Genomic DNA, 8,682 nt, shown 5'->3' on the forward strand with positions numbered 1-8,682 from the left:
AATTAAATAAATTTAAAAAACCCCAGCAAATTTGAAGATAGATCGATAGTAAATATCCTATCTGATGAACCAAGAAAAAAAAGGAAAATGAAAAAGTCTCAATGATTTGTGGAACAATATAAAAAAGCATACAATTGGAGCTCTAGAAAAAGAGAGGGAAAACAAAACAGAGAAGACACTAAAAAACAATAGCTAAAATTTTTCCAAATTAGGTGAAAAAATAAACTTTTCTTTCTTTAGAAAGTTCATGGAAAATTTGTATTATGAAAAACTATGTATGAATTTCAAGAATTTTTGTTGCAAAATAAACATTTTGTTTCTCATGATTTTTTTAAAAGATTATTTATTTATTTGAAAGAGTTACACAGAGAGGCAGAGAGAGAGGAAGAGAGGTCTTCCATCTGCTGGTTCACTCTCCAACTGGCCACAACACCCGGAGCTGCACCGATCCGAAGCCAGGAGCCAGGCCAGGAGTTTCTTCCAGGTCTCTCATGTGCGTACAGGGGCCCAAGGACTCGGGCCATCTTCAACTGCTTTCTCAGGCCATAGCAGAGAGCTGAATGGGCAGTGGAGCAGCTGGGACTTGAACCAGTGCCCAAATAGGATGCTGGCACTGCAGGTAGCAGCTTTACTCACTACGCCACAGTGCCGGCCCCTCTTATGAATTTTTAAGTCCCCTCATAGGCCTAAAAAGTTCTGTGAACCCAAGGCAGGATAAATATAAAGAAAATTAACTAGGTATATAATAGTCAAATTACTGAAACTCAATCAGAAAATTTCAAAATTGATCTAAAGAAAAATATACGTAACACATAGGAGGTCACTGATACAAAAATTGGCTGACTTCTCATCAGAAACTATGAAAAACAAGGGGCTGCCATTGTGACTTAGCAGGTAAAGCCACCGCCTGCAGTGCCAGCATCCCATGTGGGCACCAATTCAAGTCCTGGCTGCTATACTTCCAATCCAGCTCCTTGCTAACCCACCTAGGAAAGCAGCAGCAGATGGCCCAAGTCCCTGGGCCCCTGTACCCATGGGGGAGGCCTGGAGAACGCTCCTGGCACCTGGCTTTGAATCAGCCCAGCTCCGACTTTAATGGCCATTTGGGGAGTGAACCAGCAGATGGAAGATTTTCTCTCTGTCTTTCCTTCTCCCTCTCCCTCTCCCTTTCTCTGTAACTCTACCTTTCAAATAAATAAATAAACATTGAAAAAAAATGAAAAACAGAAATCAAGAGAATGACACCCTTAAAGCAAGGAAAGAGGAAAAAGCACCTATCGGCTAGAATATCATCTCCAAGATAATTATGCTTCAAAACTGAAGGCGAAAAAGACATTTTCATATAAACAAAAACCAACAGATTCCACGAACAGCAGACCTGCAAGACAAGAAAAACTAAAGGATGTTCTTCATGGTAATGGGAAATAACATCACATCAGAAATGCTGTAATACAGGAAGAAAAGAAAAGCACCAGATAATCTTACGGCATGCCTACTATTTTAAAGTTTTTTTTTTTTTAATTTTCATTTTATTTGGTAGACAGAGAAAGAGAGAGCCTCCATCTGCTCTCCAAATATCTACAAGAGCCAGGGACGGACCAGGCTGAAGCCAGGAGCCCAGAACTCAATCCAGGTCTCCCACATGGGTGGTGGGGACACAAGTACTTGAGCCATCACCTGCTGCCTACCAGGCAATGCATTAGTAGGAAGCTGGACTCCAACCCAGGCACTCAGATACGGGATGCAGGCTTCCCAAGCAGTGTCTTAACTGCTGCTCCAAATGCCCATTTCTATGGGGCCAGCATTGTGGGATAGTGGGTAACGCCTCCACTTGCAGTACCAGCATCCCATATGGGGGCCAGTTAAAGTCCCAGCTGCTCCTTTTCTGATCCAGCACTCTGCTACAGCCTGGGAAAGCAGTAGAAGATGGCCCAAATCCTAGAGCCCCTGCACTTGTGTGGGAGACCCGGAAGAAGCTCCTGGCTTCTGACTTGGGATTGGCTTAGCTCCAGCCATTGTGGCCACTTGGGGAGTGAACCAGTGGATGGAAGACCTCTCTCTCTCTCTCTCTCTCTCTGTTTCTCTGTAAATCTGCCTTTCAAATAAACAAATAAATCTTTAAAAAAAAGTTACACTTGCTTAAAGCTAACATTATTTTTGGTATAAGTGAATATATTTTAAGTGAAGTAGTATAATATAAACTAATTTGAATGTGGTAAGATGTAGTAATCCTTACAGAAAACAGTGTTGTTTTTTTTTTAAAGCAGAAAGGTATAGCTAATAAGCCAATAAAGAAATTAAAATGGAATTCTAAAAAATATTTGCTTCACATCATTTAAAGTAGAAAAGGAAGCACAAAAGACGACGATGAGTTGGAGCAATAGAAAAATGGCAGACATAAAATGAAGTACAAAAATAGTAATTGAGGACAGGGGTCAAGGGTTTGGCACAGCCAGTAAGCCACTTAACATCTCAAATCAGAGTGCCTGGGTTTGAGTCCTGGCTCCACTTCCAATCCAGCTTCCTGTTAATGTACACATTAAGAGGTAACAGAAGATGTCCCAAGTGGCTGTGTCCCTGTCACCCATGAGGGAAATCCAGATTGAGTCTGGGCTCCTGTTTTCAGCCTGGCCTAGCCCTGGATGTTTTAGGTTTTGTGGAATGAACCAGTGGATGAAAAACTCTCTCCATCTATATCTTTCTGTTTTTCAGATACATTTTTATTTTATTTCTTATTTTATTTGAAAGGCAGGATTACAGAGAGGAAAAGGCAGAGAGCAAGAGGGAGAGGTCTTCCGTCTGCTGGTTCACTCCCCAAATGGCCACAATGGCCAGAGCTGGCGCCGACCTGAAACCAGAATCCAGGAGTTTCATCTGGGTCTCCCACACGGGTGCAGGGGCCCAAGAACTTGGGCCATCTTCTATTTCTTTTCCAGGCCATAGCAGAGAGCTGGATTGGGAGTGGAGCAGCAGGGACTCTAACCGGTGCCCATATGGGATGCCAGCACTGCAGGTGGCCACTTTATCTGCTACGCCACAGCATCAGCCCAACAGATCAATTTTTAAAAAGCAGTAATAATAATCAAGGACACATCATCAGTTCAGTGGTCTTCCTATGAAAAATGTATAGCTGAACCTAATCATGCAAAAATGTCAGCCAAAACAAAGTTTAGGGAAATTATGCAAAACAACTGTCAAAAATGCTAAAGTTAAGAAACAAACACTGAAGAAATACTCCAATGAATGGAGATGGAGGAGATATAAAAACCATCTTTAGATTTGAACATCTGGAGAAAAAAATTATAAAAGACATTATTAGAACAATTGGCAATATTTGAATACAGGCTGTGAATTAAACAATAGTATTATATCAATGTTAAGTTTCCTGATTTCTGTTAACTAGATTGTCTATGGAAAGACAGTCATTCTGAAGAAATACTTGCACATAATAATTTTACTCAGATGAAAAATAATAGCAATTGAGAGTTAATTGTGGGATTATTTGGACTAATCCTCACAATGAAAAAAATAGTTAAAAATACTGCAAAATATTTTAAGTATCTAAAGAGATAACAGGATAGTGTGGAATTAACAGGTAAAAGTTAAAAGTTAAACAGAACTCAGGAAATGGGCTACTGAAGCCACTTTTTCCACTCACTAAATTGGAACTTTTATTTTGAAAGCCTCATAGGGTAGAAGGGACAGAAATGAACTCACAGCCCCACAGAAGGTAAGAGACCCTGCAAGAATTATTCCCTCAGGTGGAGAAGAACCTGAAGAAAACCAGCACTCTCACCGAACTGAAGCCCAAAGTCCACTCTCTGAAGAGTACAAGACAGCTCCAGTGTTGAATCTGATATATTCAAAGTGGTTCCAAAGTCACAGTGCCCCAAAGTACCCAGAAAAAACAAACTGACATCATCTCTTATGCCCCAATTTATTCCTAATTCTTCAAGTATATTCATAACAAAAAATAAACTAGTACAAAAGGAAAGAAATTATCATGAGTAAGAGTAGAAAACACCACATGGAAACAGATTCATAGACTTCAAACAAATTGCAAATACCTACAATTATGTACAAGAACACGTACATGCACAGAGAGAGATAGAGAGGGAGAGAGATATTATGTAGGATGTAGCACAGTGGCAGAAGATAAGTGATTACGAGACACAGAAGACAGAATATCTAAAGTTTAGCTTCTTGAGAAAGAGATAAAAAGTGGGGCAGGGCAATCCTCAAAAAGATAATGACTCAGTTTTTGAAACTTTGATTTGAAAGGCAAAAATTCAGTCTAAGGCCAGTGAATCCTAAGCAAGATTAACAAAATCCACATATATACATATCACTGTAAACTGTAGTTACTTTAAACAAATAGTAAAAAAATAAATAAAAAATAAAAATACAACCAAAAAGAAAAGACAAGCGCTCTTGAAAAGAACAGCTGTTAAACTTACAGCCGACTTCTCAACAGCAAAAACGGAATAATGTCATCGCCATGCTGCAACAGAAATCCCACTTCGGTAAAACAGTATTCTTCATGAACGGAGGTCACATAAGGTGTTTTTACACAAGCAGAAACCTAATGCTCATCCTCAGCAGACCGCCACTAAAAGAAAATCAAATGGATTTCAGACAAATACCTGGTTCGAGTCCTGGCTACTGCACTTCTATGTAGTTTCCTGCTAATGCACATCTTGGGAGGCAACAGATGATGGCTCAAATACCTATGTCCCTGACACCCATGTGGGAGACCTTTATGGTGTCCCAGCCTCAGCTGTTGCAGGCATTTGGGAGAGTGTTGTATAATGTATAGTTGTATAATTCTAATCCTGTGTTAACAGGTATACCATGTATCAATACGTAATTTGTGACATCAGTAAAACTAATCAGGGAGAAAGAACAAAGCTATAAAAGACATGTCAAAGTTAAGCTGTGGGATAGGGGCAGTGGTTAACCCAGAGGTTAAGATGCCATTTAATAAGGACAACTGCATCCCATACTGGAGTACCTGGGTTGGGTACTGTGGCACCAGCATCCCATATGGGCGCCAGTTTGAGTCCCGGCTGCTCCACTTCCAATCTGGCTCTCTGCTACAGCCTGGGAAAGCAGCAGAAGATGGCCTATGTGCTTGGGCTTCTGCACCCACATAGGAGACCCAGAAGAAGCTCTTGGCTCTTGGCTTTGAATCCGCCTAGCTCTGGCCATTGTGGCCATTTAGGGAATGAACCAGCTGATGGAAGACCTCTTTCTCTGTCTCTCCTTCTCTCTGTAACTCTGCCTCTCAAATAAATGTAAAAAAAAGAAGTAAAAAAAAAAAAAAACCACAACAATTAAAAAACTAACCAGAACATGAACAAAATTCATGAAGAAATATTTCAACAATGATACAAACAGTAAATAAGCACAGGAAGAGATGTTTAACATCATTAGACACTAGGGAAATGCATATTAATCACAATGAGATATTCTACTCAAATGTTGGTGAGGATGTGAGGAAACCAGTAATAGTATTTATATAAGCTGTTACTATGGATCTGATATCTTAAATTATTTCTTTAAAAACTTAAATGTCCTTGAATTTATTTAATAAAGTTACCCTTTTATATTAAAAAAAGAATTCTGGACTGTAATTTTTGGTTGTTTTCTATCAGTATTAGAAAGCACTCACTCCATTGTCTACTGTATAGCATAATTTCTTTCTTTTTTTTTGGAAAAAAAAAGATTTATTTGTTTATTTGAAAGGTAGATTTGCAGAAAGAGAGGGGAAGAAAGAGGTCCTCCATCTGCTGGCTCACTCCCCAGATGGCGGCCAAGGCCAGTGCCGAGTCATGAGCCAGTGGATGGAAGAACTTTCTCTCTGTCTGTAACTCTGCCTCTCAGCAAACAAATAAAATACTTTAAAAAATTTAGCTCCCACACATGAAAGAGTACATGAGGTATTTGGCCTTTTGTGTCTGGCCTGTGTCACTCAACATGATATTTTCCAGTTCCAAACATTCTGCTGTTACCTTTGTCTCTCAATAATTGTGTAGATTTTTCTCTGCATATCCTCAGGATTTTCTCTTCATCCTTGATTGTTTTTCAGGAGCTTAAAGGTGTTGGTGTTTTCAGTATTTATCCTGTTTAGGATTTTCCATCTTCTTGGATCTGTGCTTTGATGTTTTTTATTATTTTGGGGAAATCTTGGCTATATATATATATTTTACAGGCAGAGTGGATAGTGAGAGAGAGAGACAGAGAGAAAGGTCTTCCTTTGCCATTGGTTCACCTCAGAATGGCCGCCGCGGCCGGCACGCTGAGGCAGGTGTACCGCGCTGATCTGATGGCAGGAGCCAGGTGCTGCTCTTGGTCTCCCATGCGGGTACAGGGCCCAAGCACTTGGGCCATCCTCCACTGCACTCCCGGGCCACAGCAGAGAGCTTGCCTGGAAGAAGAGCAACCGGGACAGAATCTGGCGCGCCGATCGGGACTAGAACCCAGGGTGCCGGCGCCGCAGGCAGAGGATTAGCCTATTGAGCCACAGTGCCGGCCAGCTAAATTTCGAGTATATATTCTGACAATTTTCTCTCCTCTACTTTTGGAAACCACTCACATGAGATGATTACATAGAAAGCCTCATATTATCCATAGCTCCTAGATGCTATGTGTTGGTTTATGTTTTATTCTGAATAATTCTGTTGATTGATTTCAAGTTTAGTGATTTTTTCCCCAGCTGTGTTGAGTTTACTATTGAGCTTATCAACAGGAACCCCTCAGATATCATGTTATTTATAACATCTTCACTTACCGATGTCCTTGAGATTCCATTTCTTTTCATTTTTTTTTAAAGATTTATCTATTTATTTGAAAAGCAGAGTTACAGAGAGAGGCAGAGGCAGAGAGAGAGAGACATCTTCCATCTCTCTGTTTCTGCCTCTCAAATAAATATAACATTAAAAATTTTTAAAAAGTTACATACATTTTAAAAAAGATATAATGCCATTGTACACTTAATAGAGCAGAATAGCACAAACATAACTTTTATATGTAATAGGAATTCAAAAATGTGTGTGACTTGCTTTATAATGATACTCCCTGTATTGCAGTGGTCGGCACCGCCCCAAACTATATCTCCCAGGTATGCCTGCGAGCTCTGATCAGTCTCTGTGGTTTGTTCTACTCCCAGGACAGCTGGACAGTTCTGGGCTGTGTCAGATTCTTGCTGGTAAACTTGCTGACCTACAGTATAGCTTATTGTGCACATGGAGACAAGAGCCTCCGCTCAATTGCTTATCACCAATTTTAAGGACCAATTTTATCACCAATTTTAATTTTTTAGGCCCCTGTTTTTAAGGAAGAAACCTTAGGCCTGAAAACACCGAACGCTATTTCCAATCAAGTTTGTTCCTCTCACGGAGGGCTTCAGCGATCTCTGTTCTTAAGAACTGCCTCTTGCCCTGAGCTAAAGCTCCGAGCCACCGCTCCAGGGCTTGGGCAAAGGGCAGAGGCCTGCAGATCTCACAGTTCCGGTCCTGCCTCCTGAGCAGGGCAGAGCAGGGACAAGAGCCTTGTTCTTCTTTGCTGGTCTCTGCTGCTCAACAAAAGGCCAGGGTGAGGGTGTGGACGACTGAACCTCAGTGAAGGCCTCTGCTCTCTGTGGACGAGTGCGTAGAGGCAGGGGCGCCTAACTTGTTTTTGGTTGTTGTATGAGATTGAGTTTATTGTAGATGAAGGTAACAGTAAGCAGGGTTTGAGAAGGGTGAGAAGTGGAAATACAAAATGCACAAGGGTTTCATCCTGGGCCTTCTATCCACAAGCCCCAGCAGCCCTGCCGTGGGCCCACTCTAGGCTTTCGCATCAGAAGTTGATCTTTTGCGTCATGTCCATGTTGTAGATGCACCTGCAGGTTTTATAACTTTCCCGCTGTTGCCGGCGGCAAGGCTTCTCATAGTACCACTGTCGCTTAATGTCCTCTGTGAGTGAGGATCCTGTTTAGGGTCATTAGGCACCTTCTACATTTCCATCCTGCACCATCCCAGTCCTGGCCATGAACTTCAGATGTTTTGCCATGACCTTGAATTTAAGTCCTCACCTTGCTGGACCTAAATTATGAGGAAGAAAGAGTGAGGAAAGAACAGGTAATAAAATAAACAAAACAGCGATATTCCCGTTCGGCACGGCTTCTTCAGCATCTGAAAATGCAACGTGCTCCTTGACACACGAGACCGGCAAGTGGAAGTCTTCAGAAATTGAAAGCACACGCGAATCGTGATCAAGATCCCTTGCACTCTGCCAGTGCAAGCCCAAGACAGGGCAGAAGAGATGGATACACGGCATCACCACGTAAGCCAGAGTTGCCGGGCACGGGAGGGACAGGACACATCACCCGTGACCCCAGCTACTGTTCCGGGCCAGGGGCCTCTAACTGTGGCTTCACTGGCTGGGAATGGAACCTCTGCACCTCGGAGCTGGGGGTTGTGAGAAGTGCCAGTGGTCTGACTCTCCAGTGGGATCCTGGGGTCCCTTGATGGAGAGCTGAGGCCCTTCTGCTGGCCACACTCACCTGAGGGGAACCTTCTGCCGAATTGGGCGGGGCTGAGGCAGCAGTAAGAGTGGGACTCCACTGCCACAGGTGCTCACGCTCTTGCTGAGAGTTCCTAGGGCTTCTTGTTTAAGTGTTTCTTCACTCGCTCTTAGGAC

General features: G+C 42.1%; 1 pseudogene; it reads right to left on the reverse strand.

Moving 5' to 3' along the window:
• Positions 1-7,774: 7,774 nt before the first annotated feature.
• LOC133763980 (small ribosomal subunit protein bS21m-like) lies at positions 7,775-8,052 on the reverse strand (annotated as a pseudogene).
• Between the last annotated feature and the right edge of the window lie 630 nt (positions 8,053-8,682).

This window comes from Lepus europaeus, chromosome 7 (assembly GCF_033115175.1).
Source record: "Lepus europaeus isolate LE1 chromosome 7, mLepTim1.pri, whole genome shotgun sequence".
Taxonomy (NCBI): domain Eukaryota; kingdom Metazoa; phylum Chordata; class Mammalia; order Lagomorpha; family Leporidae; genus Lepus; species Lepus europaeus.